The sequence below is a fragment of the Ornithorhynchus anatinus genome, chromosome 9 (genome assembly GCF_004115215.2).
Source record: "Ornithorhynchus anatinus isolate Pmale09 chromosome 9, mOrnAna1.pri.v4, whole genome shotgun sequence".
Classification (NCBI taxonomy): domain Eukaryota; kingdom Metazoa; phylum Chordata; class Mammalia; order Monotremata; family Ornithorhynchidae; genus Ornithorhynchus; species Ornithorhynchus anatinus.
In genome coordinates this window covers 26,750,127-26,763,780 of record NC_041736.1, presented here as the reverse complement: position 1 = coordinate 26,763,780, position 13,654 = coordinate 26,750,127, and the positions used below count along the sequence as shown (strand labels likewise).

The window sequence follows — 13,654 nt, the reverse complement described above, 5'->3', positions numbered from 1 at the left end:
CTTTGAAGAGGGGAAGAGAGTTAGTTTGGTGGAGGTGAGGAGGGAGGGCATTCCAGGACAGCGGGAGGACGTGGGCCAGGGGTCGACGGTGGGATAGGCATGAACAGGGGACAGAGAGGAGGTGAGCGGCAGAGGAGTGGAGTGTATGGGGTGGGCAGTAGAAAGAGAGAAGGGAGGTGAGGTAAAAGGGGCCAAGTTGATGGAGAGCTTTGAAGCCAAGAGTGAGGAGTTTTTGTTTCGTGCGAAGGTTGATAGGCAATCACTGGAGGCTTTTGAGAAGGGGAGTGACATGCTCAGAGTGAGACTGAACCTAGAATAGAGGCTTGCTTTACACTGCTAGTGCTGAATCAGAAGAGGAATCTCCAGTTCTTCTGTGGCTAACCACATCATCGTGGGATTGTCACAGGATTTTGCTAAACTCCTCAAGAAAATCAAACCCTTTCAGATTTGACAGAGTCAAGGCCTACAGACGGTGCCTGATGTATCTGTAAAGTCTATGTCGTTTTTGTAAAGTCTATGCAGTTGATGGGGGAGTATTTGTTTTTTTCCAAAATACCTAATTAAAACAGTGCCTAAACACAAAATGGCAAGATAACATTTTAAAATACAATCTGCCTTATTTTCATCAATTTCTCTACCATGTTCCCATTTGCCTTTATCATAATGCCATACCACTCTTGTCGTGATGGGGCTGTGCCATTAATAATGAAAGTTTCTAACCCAGGAACCCCCTGGGATGGCTCACGTGATGGACAGGTTGATCAGAAGGCTGGAGAGTAAAGACCACAACAATTACAAAGCAGATATAAAGCATGTGGACCCTGGGGACAAAAATGGACTTTCTATAAAATTCTTCCATTCACTTCTTCCATTCACTCGCAACCATACCTGTCTACTTGCCTGAACCCTCCACCTCAACGCGAACATGACTGACAGAGACACGACAGTATGAGGGACACCGTACAAATCACCAGCAATAATATCTCTTTCTTCATGATAGTTCTTGATCCTGAAATCTTCTTATCTGGACATGACTCATCTGCAGTTTACAGGGGAGATACCAGTCTCTCTCATTATACCCCACTATGCTCATCCCATCTCCCCGATCAGCCTTAAAGCAATTTCACGTTCCGGCTTCCTCATAAAAATTAATTCCACATACAGGATTTAATTGCAGTCCATAAATATTTGCTTTGACACATATCATGTATTCTTTGCTTATATGTTAAAATGTTTGTCTTTGGTTCCCAGAATTCTTTGTCCACTTAGAAGTCCAATCAATATCAGATGTGGAAGGAACCAGATCAGGAATCAGATCGGGAAGCAGTGTTACTTAGTGGAAAGAGCACAGGCTGGGGAGTCAGAAGAAGTAGGTTCTAATCCCGGCTCCGCCACTTGTCAGCTGTGTGACTTTGGGCAAGTCACTTCACTTCTCTGTGTCTCAGTTACCTCATCTGTAAAATGGGGATTAAGATTGTGAGCCCCAAGTGTGACAACCTGATTACCTTGTATCTACTCCAGGGCTTAGAACATTGCTTCGCACATAGTAAACACTTAACAAATACTATAATTATTATTATTATTATGTTCTTGAATAGGGCTAATGGCAAAGAGTTCAGCATAGATGGGTGGGAGGTGGGAGAGACCTCTGCCATCTGTGTAAGCCCTAAACTCAGAAGGTAGAACTTTTCTCACCTGCACCCAGTCCCCCTTTCCTCATTTTCAGTTTCCTTTTCCTCACTCACTCCCAGTCTCTTTTTTTACGGCATTTGTTAAGTGCTTACTCTGTGCCGTGCACTATAATAAGCAATGTGGTTGATACAAAACTGAGCCCTATCTAAGTCCCACGTAGATTGTCAGACAAATCAGAACAAGTCAGACCAGTGGCAGAGCCGAAATGAGAACCCAGGTTTTTCTGAAACCCAGACCCATGCTCTATCTACTAGGCAACACTACCTCACTCCCTCCTAGTCTCCCTTTCCTCACTCTCTCCCCCACCTCTCATTCTACTAGCTTTCAAACTGACTGTGGCTGCTCTTAGAGATGCCTCAGGGCGAGGGGCAGGAGTTGGCCCTGCATCAACGGACTAACTAGACTGTAAACCCATCAAACGGCAGGGACTGTCTCTATCAGTTGCCGACTTGTTCATTCCAAGCGCTTAGTACAGTGCTCTGCACATAGTAAGCCCTCAATAAATACTATTGAATAAATCCGCTACTTGAAGCCCTCACTAGTGAAGAGCAGCCTAGACCCTGTTCCATGGAGTCCCTGATCCAGGAGGCTGGGCTCAGCTCCAAGTCGATTTAAAAAAAAAACCACATACACACACACACAAATCTGCTTTAAAATAATTGAAACCAAATGGTTGATCTGGCACTTATTCTTTTACCGGAGCCTCATTCATTTTTTAAAACATTATTCTGCCCAAGTCTCCCCATTCCTTAGAAAAAAAATCTCCCATGGTTTCCCATTTTTCTTTGCATCAAGCCACAACTCCCAACGGTCGGCTTTAAAGTTCTCAGTCAGGTCTCTCCATCCTATTTATCCACTCTCTTTTCCCGCTACATCCAATCAGCCCTCTTCACTCCTCTTGTGCCAACCTCCTCACTGTGCCTTTTTTCCATCTTTACCACCGGCAACCTCTTGCTCTCACCCTCTCCACTGCCCTGGAAGTTCCTCCCCATTCAAATCCATCAAACAACAGTTCTTTCCATCTCACAGTCCTTTTGAAATCACATATTCTCCAGAAGGCTCTCCCTGATTAATTTCTTATCTCCCCATCCTATTTCCCCAGAACTGCCATTATCCTGCATCACCAGAAGCATTTATCTACATATCTTTATATCCTGTTTTTTTCCTCTACCTGTAATTTACTCATAGCTACCCCAGTGCTTAGTACATTGCTTGACATTTAACAAATAGTAGTATTATTATCATCTTAGTCTCTGTTTCTCCAACTAGACTGTAACCCCTTTAGGGCAGCAGAGATCATGTCTATTAATTCAGTAGTCCTCTCCCAAAAATTTAGCATGATGTACACATAGACATTTCTGAATATACTCCCTAGAAACAATAACAAACTTCCACCTTGTCACAGCTTTTCCACTGACTAGAGGTGATGGGGGTGGTGGTTACTTCCTTGGGGCTCTTCACTAGTGAATGCTGAGAGTGCCCCCCTAGCTTGCTGACACGACTATCTCGTGACCCTCGGCCTCCCCAAAATCACGGGAAGTGGAGACAGTCCAGTAAGTCAGTCCTGCTCTCTCAGGATGGTTGCCAATGGTGGTAGGATATCGAATGCCGACTCCTTGCAACAACAGTGAGTCTCTGAATGAGCAGGTTCGTCATGGATTAAACATACCCCTCTGGTTATAAGGGGATTAAGACTGTGAGCACCATGTGAGACACAGATTGTATCCAACCTGATAATCTGGTACCTGCCCCAGTTATTAGTACACTGCCTGGCACATAGTAAGCTCTTGACAAATGCCATGAGTATTGTAAACAGATAACCAACATTTACTTGGTTTTCAGTGACAGCGGTCATCCAGCAGAATAATTCCAGGAATATCCCTGATCTGCAACTTAGTCCTAACTTACACCCAGGACCAACTCCATGAAATCCACTGCGCTATTTCCCTGATCAGCTCTTCCGAGGGCACACCTTCACAAGATCAGCCCCGACAGCTCATCCTGAAGCTGCCTCACACGCCCAATCCTTGTTGACCCCAATGATGGAGACCACTCTTTCCCCAGGCCCAGTGGTCCCTAAAATGGTTCTGGACTTTCTTCCCGACCTTCCTAGCTCCCTCTGCCTTGCCCAAGTCCACCCTTGTCATTGGCTGAGTTCCATCTGTCAACAGATGAGTGATTGACACCCCATGTGAAGCAGAATTTCCACCCGGAAAGGTCCTGAGGAATGCTGGAAAGTTTGTGTCCACTTTGGACTCGGGCTAGGCCTGTTAAAGCACTTGGAAAACTGAAAATTGCCCCTTTATCCATAATTGATATTAGCTTTTATTGTTTTACTGTTCTTGTTTTGTTGTGTTATTTTGATGTTTCTGCTATTTCTTTATAGGTCCACTGCCTGCCCATTTCCTCCCCTGCCAGTCTCTTCCTAGATTGTGAACCTGTGTGTGAGGCAGGGAATATATCCAATTTCATCTCCATTGTGTTCTCCCAAGGGACTATTAGAGGGAACTGCACCCAGTAGGACTTCATAAATACTGTTGAATTGATTAACTAAAGAATTCTAATAAAGCTGCTAAATAATAGAGAGATTGGCAAAAGGAAGGGATAAAAGAGAGGGGAAACAAAGGGATTGAATAATCTACAACCTATCTGTAATTAAACTATTCATAGTAATGTTTGAATCCAACTCTAGACTGTGAGCTCCTTGTGGGCAGGGAATGTATCCGTTTATTGTTATAGTGTACTCTCCCAAGTGCTTAGTACAGTGCTTGGCACACAGTAGGCCCTCAATAAATATGATTAAATGAATGAATGAACTAAGTATACATCCCTCCAGCCCTGGACAGCAGCAACCACGTGAGGCAACCATTTTTCCCCTTTATTCCTTACCTCTGAGGTCTTATGTGAGAGAGAGACCCCTCAGGACCCTGGAGCCCTATCAGCCCCTCATCTGGCCTGGGAAGGACACCAACAGCATCAGCATATTTCAACTTTGACATTGTTCAGAAGATCACTGCGGTGACCGTGGCTGTGATTTCTTCAACTGTTGATCTGAGGCACCGAGGATCCTGAGATCCTGCCGCTCCTTTCTTCTAGAGCATCATCTTCCTCTTTTGTATTTTGGCCCACCTTTCCGTACATACCTTCCCAAACCCAGAGACTGCATCTGAACCTTGTCCATTTATTTCTTTTCCCTCAATCAGTTCAGTGTTTTGCAGATAAGAACCACTTTACCTATTCTAGCATTACTATTATTTCTGAATGATCAAGAGTTTCCAGTAGAAACTGGACCTAAAAATTCATCCATTCAATCATATTTATTGAGTGCTTACTGTGGGCTGAGCACTGTATTAAGCGCTTGGAAAGTACAATTCAGCAATAGAGACAATGTCTGCCCACACTGGGCTTACAGTCTAGAAGGGGGGAGACAAACACCAAAACAAGTAAATAGGCATCAATATAAATAAATAGATTTATAGATATATACATATATGCACAAGCGAAATATGAAATGCTACCTAACCATGGCTTTACCAACACAGTTCTTTCCTGTTTCTCCTCTCACCTAGCTGGTTGCTCCTTAATCTGTTCCTCAGCCTCTGCCTCTTACTGTGGGTGTCCCTCATGGCTCTGTTCCTGGTCCCCTTCTCTGCTCACTGTATACTCACTTCCTCAACCCATCGATTCCCCTGTCTTCAGTTACCACTTTTATCTGGATGACTCCAAAACCTATTTTGCTAATCCTGACTTCACACTTCCTCGGCAATCCTTCATTTCCTCTTTCTTCCGGGACATGTTCACATGAACGATTCACTTCCATCTTAAACTCATTTACGATTCACTTCCATCTTAAGCCCATTTATGCCTAAAACTGAACTCCTTTTCTTTGCTCCTATATCCACTCCCCCACATAACATTCCCATTATGGCAATGCCACCATTTTCCCTCTCTAAAGCCAAATATCTTGGTGTTATCCCAGACTCCTGACTCTCTTTCTGCCACTGAAACCTGTTGGTTTTTCCTCTATGCTATTTCGTGAATCCACCCTTTTCTCTGCAAATCCCAATCATGCTGGACTAAGGGTTTGTCATATCCTGGCGAGTGTATTGTATCAAATTCTTTACTGATCTACTTGCTTTCATTCTCTCTCCCTTCAATCTATACTTCAATCTGCTGTCTGCATCATTTCTCAAGTGTTATTCTGCACACTTTTCCCTACTTCTCCAAACCCTCCAATGGTTACCCCTTCCTCTCCTAACAATTGGGTTTAGGGCACTTCACCAGCTCTCTTCCTCTTTCTTATATACCCCATTCTTCCACTACACCCCAGCTCGCACTTTTCTAATCTATTCACATATGCTCATTTTTGTCTCTCTTGCCTCCAATCCCTTTCTCACTTTCTACCTCTTCCATGGAATTCCCTCCCTCTTTATATTCACTGGCTGTAGGTCTTCCCATATTCAAAGCCTTTCTGAAATCCCACCTTCTCCAGGAGGCCTGCCCTCATTAAATTTTCTGCTTCCCAGAGCACATCCTCCCCAAAACCAACTTGGCATTTTTGCACCTCCTCTGCACTTAAGGACTCACGACTGCCCATAGCACTTCCATACTTATTGATTTACACATTCTACTACTCATCCATGTAATCATCTTTCCATTTTCTTCATCCTCTTATCTGTAAAGCATTTCAGGTCTGCCTCCCCCATACTTGAAGATCTTTTGGGGATAGGGATCACAACTTCTGATTCTTATCACTTGGTAATATGCCCTGCACACAGCAGAAGCTCAATAAATGTGATCAACTGATTGATCGATTAGCATCTAGAATAGAAAGTGTGGTGGTCCCTCTGGTGGCCAGAGAGACTCCAGCTTGAGTGAGGAATCTGCAGTCACAGTCCAGCTGTTGCTGTTGCCCTGGTTTTGGGGTGGTTTTTTTTTTTTTTTTGGCTTGTCTGTTTTGTTGGCTTTTTTTAAGCTATTTATTAAGCACTTCCTATGTTCCAGGCACTTTTGTAAGTTCTGGGGTAGGTACAAGGTAATCAGGTTGGACACAGTCTCTGTCCCCATGGGGGTTCACAGTCTTAATCCCCATTTTACAGATGAGGTCACTGAGGCCCAGAGAAGTGAAACGACCTGGCACAAGGTCACACAACAGACAAATGGTGGAGCCGAGACTAGAACCCAGACCCTTCTGACTCCCAGGCCTATGCTCTATCCACTAGAACATACTGTAGCATCTCTGGAGATTTGTGCCACTGTCAGGTCCTAGCAGCTCTGCCCATTTCTAGTGAAATAACTTCCATTTCACTGAAAGGTCACTTGTCAAAATCTGAAACACCATTTGCTTCTGGCGGAAAAGTCGAAAGAGCTGTGCACCTCCACCCACTGCCCAATTCCCTCTCTGTTCCTATTAATGAGCTTAATGAAGAGCAGATGAGATTTCAATGAGCTGTTAGAAGACTGACACATTCACTTTAAATAGTAGATTTCAGATTCATCTTCAGTGTGAGAATACGTATGTGGGAGTCCTCTTTTAAAATTTTGGTCTAATTTAATGGTGGTAACATCATTAACTAGAATAACTATAATTATCATTATGCTACAGAGCCTAGTACTATGCTCTGCAATCAGGAAGTGCTTAATAAATACCCTTACTATTATGTTATGTCCATTTTACCTTTATTTAATGATATATGCACATAATTTGAAGAGATTTGGATAATACACTACTTCTATAACCATCCCCTGAAACTCTAAGTGGATTGAAGGCAGATATTTTCTAGAAAATCTGATGTTCATCACATAGGGGTTTGTATTTTTATCTTGAAAATTAGTAATTAGGTGAGTTTTTTATCAGTCTGTTTTTCTTGTATCAGAATTGTGGTTTTATTTTATTATTACTCTTTATTACTCACTCTCTTTTCATTATCATAATCACTTTTCTCAATTGGTATTTGATGTGGGATCTATAAATGATCCTGTGGGTTGTTCAGATCCTTTGGCATTATATTTTCTTTTCACCATTTTTATTTATAATCATCCTGCCTCGTCATCCTCCTCTCATTAGAATATTCAATTTCCTCAAGTGGAATTTTGCATGGGGTTTGTAAATTTCTCCATTTGAGCGTGTTGTAATCTGCAGACTTGAACCAGCAGCAGTCACTACCACTCAGTTTCCCAGTTTCTTGCCTCTGTCCTTTAGCATAGATAATGTTAAACACAATATACAGCCCTGGTTAAGGAGCTAATTGCTTTGAAAAAATGATTGGGAACGGGATACCACAGATCAATAAGTCTCTCTCACAGGACATTTAAACACTCCTATAGTGCCGTACTCTCCTGGTGCTGGGTTGAAGCGGCAATGGACCAGAAAGAGGGCAAGGAGGTCTGGGCTGTGGGCTTGGGGCCCCAAAATGGCCACTTTAAATTGGAAGTGATATTGCAGACTTTCTTGATTAATCTATCAATCAATAGCATCATTGAGCACTTACAAAGTTCAGAGCACTGTACTAAGAACTTGCAGCATTCAATACAACAGAGTTCGCAGAGACATTCCCTGCCCACAATGAGCTTTCAGTCTCTTGGGTCGTAAGTCCACTAACTTGCTAGACAGTAAACTGAGCACCCACTTTGGGGCTTAATAAGCCATAACTATGGGCCCAGCAAATACAGGAGGGAAACTAGGCAATAGTTGGAAATTTTGGTCTGTTCTCCCCCATGGGCTGTCCATATAGACTGGACACTGTAGGTTTCCCAAGTGTGTATAACAGTTACTTTATAGTGGCCACTCAAAAAATGTCATTGCTGAGTTAGTCGACAATCTGCCCTAAAACCCACCATTTTTTTATTTCAGTATCAGTTAATAGGATGAACAACAATGATTCCTTTCTTTGGAGGGATCTATTGGGTCAATAAAAAATATTTGATCCTCTTTTCCTGTATCTTCTGAGGAGAGAAGAGCAAAATGTGTGCACATTTCTTCTTTCCATGTGTATGAACAATGCTTTGGATCAATTATCCTTGATTTTTCCAGAATGACTTCATAAAATTGATATATAGGCATACAGATTCTTTGGCAATCTTTTATTGGGTTGCTTTCAAGCGTTAATTTTCCACTGCAGAGTAGGCATTAACAAACCTAACCATGTCCAATTGGAAATATTTGCCATTCTGAGAAAGAGCAAACAGTAAATTACCAAATGTAGTCAAAAGCAACAAACTATGGCACCAAAATATATAAATACGTTTGTTTGAAGATTTAGTGATTTATCACTGCTGCAGCAGAATTCCTAAGTGGCCATTTTTCAGTATGCTGTGCTTTTCTAGATTTTGAAAACTCAGGAAAACACAATGCATATTTATGCCTTGTCCCCACTAAATAGATGATCCCCATGTGGGGCAAGGACTCTTTCTGACCTGGTTGGCTTACATCTACCCCAGCATTTAGAACAGTGCTTGACACATAGTAAGTGCTTAACATATACCATAATATTAATAACAATAATAATTAAACACACTCCTTTCTTAAAATGGAGCTACAATTTCTTTAGGCCACGTTTCCCTGGCAGAGTAAGATTTTGAAATGAAGTAATTCTATACAACATGGATACTTCAGGTTTCCCCCAAAAGACTGACCAGAAGAATTTGGAGAATCGAAGCATATTGCAGAGGTGCTGGGAGAGGAAGCGGGAGTGTAAGTTATTTAGATAATTTCCTCAACTTTACATTTAACTTTGCCAGGTTAAACTTGGCTTTGGTGGTGAACGAATACCATTCTCAACAAGTCATTTACCTTTTCTGGATAACAAGTACCTCAAAGGGGGTAAAGTAGTCGTGAAAGAATTAGTCGTGCCCAAGAGTTCACACTGTGCCCTGTGGTTGCTAAAAAAATGCTGTTACTGCACTTAGTAACTAATAGATCTGAAAATATGCATTTCAAGGAAGATGAATAAGTCATATCCATATATGAGTTTAATGTAATATGGAAGTGCTTTAAGAATAATCATGATGGTATTTGGTAAGTTTATTTATAAACACTATAAATAATCAAAGAAGCCTAATACCAGAACCAGGGAAAGAGATTGCAAAGCATTTCATTTATGACACATTTGTAAAGGGTCTCCTGAAAGATTTCTCCTGGATTTCAAGTGAAACAAAAGGAAAGGCAATACCCCTTCTGCTTTGAAAAAAGATGTCCCAAGTGAGTTCCTACAAGTTATTTTGATTTTTTTTCTAAAGTTAATATAAAATTGGATTTTTCTCAAAATAATTTGTCACAAACAGAACACAAATACATGGGTCCTCTACAGTCCTCAAGACTGTAAGTTTGTTATGGGCAGGGAATGTATCTGTTAATTCTGTTGTATTGTGCAATATGGTATTGGAAGAGAGCTCTGCACATAGTAAGCCCTCAATTAAAAAAAAAAGGTGGACTGATGGGTTGTGAATCTTCTTCTATATTGGTATTCTTCTATATTGATAATTGATTCTTCTACATATACCTGCGATATCCCAAGTTTACATAATGCACCCACTATCTTACTCCTAGAATATTGGCCCTAAAAATGCCCTTAAGATGTTCCTTCCTCAAAAGTTGGAAAAGTTGGAAAAAAGGATGCCACTGCTCAACTTTGTTGCCTTAGATGCACTATATTTTGACGTCAAAGTTGTTTTCTTGATTTGAAAAAGAGTAATATCTTAACCTCTGTAGACTCATGAGTCATCTCTGATTTTTAACACCCTGCCTAAAAGTGATTAACTACAAATGATACTTGATATAGCTGAAGCTTTAGGGTTTTTGTCTATGCTTTCAATGACTAAGAATACGTGCCTCCCAAAAATTTTGTGATTTCTAAAATTCTATTCAATATTTTGTAAATGTTAAGAGAAGAAAAGAAAATGCACTGAAGCACTGACATCCTGAAAATTAAACACTGTTCTTATGCATATGCATATTTTTCAACTTTTTTGACATGATGCACTAACGTTATTAAGTAGATCATTAAAGTGAAATGTTGAATGTACTAGAATTGAATTACTTCAACTGAATTATCTCAATAATTTTTCATTTATTTGGGGAAAATTACAGTGTGAATCAAGCACTACTACCCTTTGTCAGAAATCTAGCTTTCTGTCAATATTTTTCCCCATTTGGCACCTTAGTTCTTAAAATTTCCAATTTTCTAATTGTATGCATTTTAAAACTTAAACGCATGAGTAAATTTAGATTTTGTTGGCTAATTTGACTTCAACTTGTATAATTTTACTTTGAAATCACAACTAGTTAATTGAGGGAAAAAGATCTCTTTCTCTGAAGGTCAGATCTTCACTAGCAAAGGAGGAAAGATGAAAATCAAAGGATGAAAATCAGACCATTCCATTACAAAATGACTTTCTGGGTGCCTATTTTTAAACCTAGGTTATCAAAAATTCCCAAAGTTTGTGCCGTTTTACTTTATTGGTCCGGAGTTGGTGAAAGGGTAAAGGACTGACTTCCTCAGTGTAGTAGGGAAGTTAAAGACAATGTTATGAAGGAAAGAGTTACATTTTTTTCCAAGACAATTCAATTACATACATTCATGGAACCACTGGACAAGAGAGGTATGGTTGAAATATGGAAAATATGCGTGCTAACATACTCTAACATTAATGCGGTTTTCCACAGAAAATGTCTAAAATGATTAAAGACCGGCATAATTTTTGAGCTTCGGACTTCAATAGGGTAAGGGTAAATTTGCAAATGATTTCCATTAATACTTATTATACTACTCGTTTCAAACAGTTAGGAGATGACCATTTTTCCATGCTTTTATCATATATCTCACTTTCGCACCACTAAATACTTAATGGTTGACTGTGTATATAATGAGTAATCTGGAAACATTTCTTCTCGAAAATAGCCTTCTATTAAAATTATTTTAACTACTCTTCTAAACCCATGAAGATTTTATACATCAACATATATCCAAATGCATCCTTTCCTTCACCAACTTTGCTAAAACCACCACTGAGGGGTTGATATTCAAAGCTGCATTCACTATTGACCTTTACCCCTTTGACATTTGCAAAGCTTTCATGATCAAATAAGTCCAAAAGACTCAATTCTAAAATATCAGTGTGTAGAAAGTTAAAGATGATAGACAAAAGCTGTCATAAACTTACATAGGATGAGAAACTGGTCTACTGTTTTTTGCGTGGTACCCCAAATTTAAAAAGGCACATAGCATTCCATTTTTAAAGAAGCAAATATTTGCCCAAAGCATCACAGATATAGTTTAAGCATCTCATTTCCGTACGATGGTCTTTAAGCTAAAATGAACAGGAATTTTCCTATTTCCCAGAATAAACAAATTAAATGGTCATGGCCGTTGACCCCTTCAGTCATTTTGTTGTTGTTATATGAGCTATAGGGGATACTGTTTCTCAAAACCTCAATGAATATAGTCAGTGATAATTATTTTGTTTTGATTCGTGGTTCATTCAATCTCTTCTGAGATCTTGGGCACAAGTTCTTATTTTTTAGCTGTTCACATGCCCAGGAACACATGCACAAAGACCCAAAACTAACCAAGTGCGTGGTTAGTAGCCAAAGAGGAAGGAAGTAACAGTAATAAAACATCAATAAAAGAATTGCACCCCTCGCTTTGGAAAATAAGTCCTAACCAATAGCCCCTTGTGTTCTATTTAATATCTCATTTATAGCTTTCCACATTGAATTCCATCTCCTGAATTGTTGGAAACGTTTTGGGGTGCCTGAATAAGAAATATTCAACCACTAAAAACCACAAAATCTAATTAGGTCTAGCTATTTAATAACAACACATCAGATTCCCAAAAAGAGCAAGGAGAGAATCATTTCAAGCTGATTTTACATTTTAATTACCCGTCTACAACAGTGGGAATGAGCTCACACAAGACTCCAGCATCTGGGGAAGCAAAGTCGTTTGTGTGCTTCGTTTTTTTTTTTTTTTCTTACTCTTAAAAGAGTTCCAGTCGTTTTGGGTTTAAGGAGCATTCTGAAGCAGGGACACAGAACAACCGGCTTAATGTATTCCAGCTGCCAAGAATTCAACTTGTTTAGCAATTATAAAGGCTTTAAGAAAATCCAGCATGCTCTGCATTGAAATATTTCTACGTTTCAGTATTGGCTAAAGAATAATTATGTGGAACACAGCTGCTCATGATAGCAGTAGCTAGCAGTAACATGGCTATGCTTTTCATTAAAACTCTCCAGTATCTGAAAATAAAATGGAAAATCTATCCCCAGAACCCCTCACATTTAAAGAAGACTGATATTTGCAAGTACTTCAAGAATGCAGTTTACAAGAAATACATCCATCGTAACATTTACTCACCAAATACAGTTCCTGGGAATATTCACTCTGCGATTGAAGTTGGCTTTCCTGAGATTCTGCAGGAGATTTTGTTTTTTGCCTTTTTTGGTCCTCCCCCCGCCCCCCAGACAAGGTGGGGAATCGTGAGAGAGCTGCAATCTGATCTGGCAAATTGGGTATAATCCAGTTATCAGAGCTTGATGATCTGAACGTAGGAGGTTACATTCATCTGCTGTGCCGAGAGGAGTTGGTCTGAGTTGAATTGGAAGTGTTGTCAGATTGTAAATGATCAGCAGCAGAAGGGAAGCATCAGAGCTTCCTGTTACATCACTCTGACCCCGCCTGCATTTAGTGTTAAATTACTTTCTTTCTCAAATAGCACTCCTCAGGAAAACAGTTGCTCCTATCGTGTTCTTAGACAAGAGCTAGAAATGAAGCTGCCTCAACCCAGAAGCGGTTCATGTTCTCTGTGAATGCACAGCAACTAGCAAAGCTGGTTTCCTTTGCTCCCCACTTGGACCAGGCATCTAGAACGTGCCCAAGAGTTCACACTGTGCCCTGTGGTTGCTAAAAAAATGCTGTTACTGCACTTAGTAACTAATAGATCTGAAAATATGCATTTCAAGGAA

The 13,654-nt window shown here is 40.3% G+C and overlaps 1 protein-coding gene across 1 annotated transcript in view; it reads right to left on the bottom strand.

Annotated features, from left to right (window-relative positions):
• CALCRL (calcitonin receptor like receptor) overlaps positions 1 to 13,311 on the bottom strand; it is a 151,499-nt gene extending 138,188 nt beyond the window's left edge. The window contains exon 1 of the mRNA XM_029072267.2: positions 13,047 to 13,311. The gene's annotated coding sequence lies outside the window, so the exon portion shown is untranslated. The remainder of the gene's footprint in view (positions 1 to 13,046) is intronic.
• Between the last annotated feature and the right edge of the window lie 343 nt (positions 13,312 to 13,654).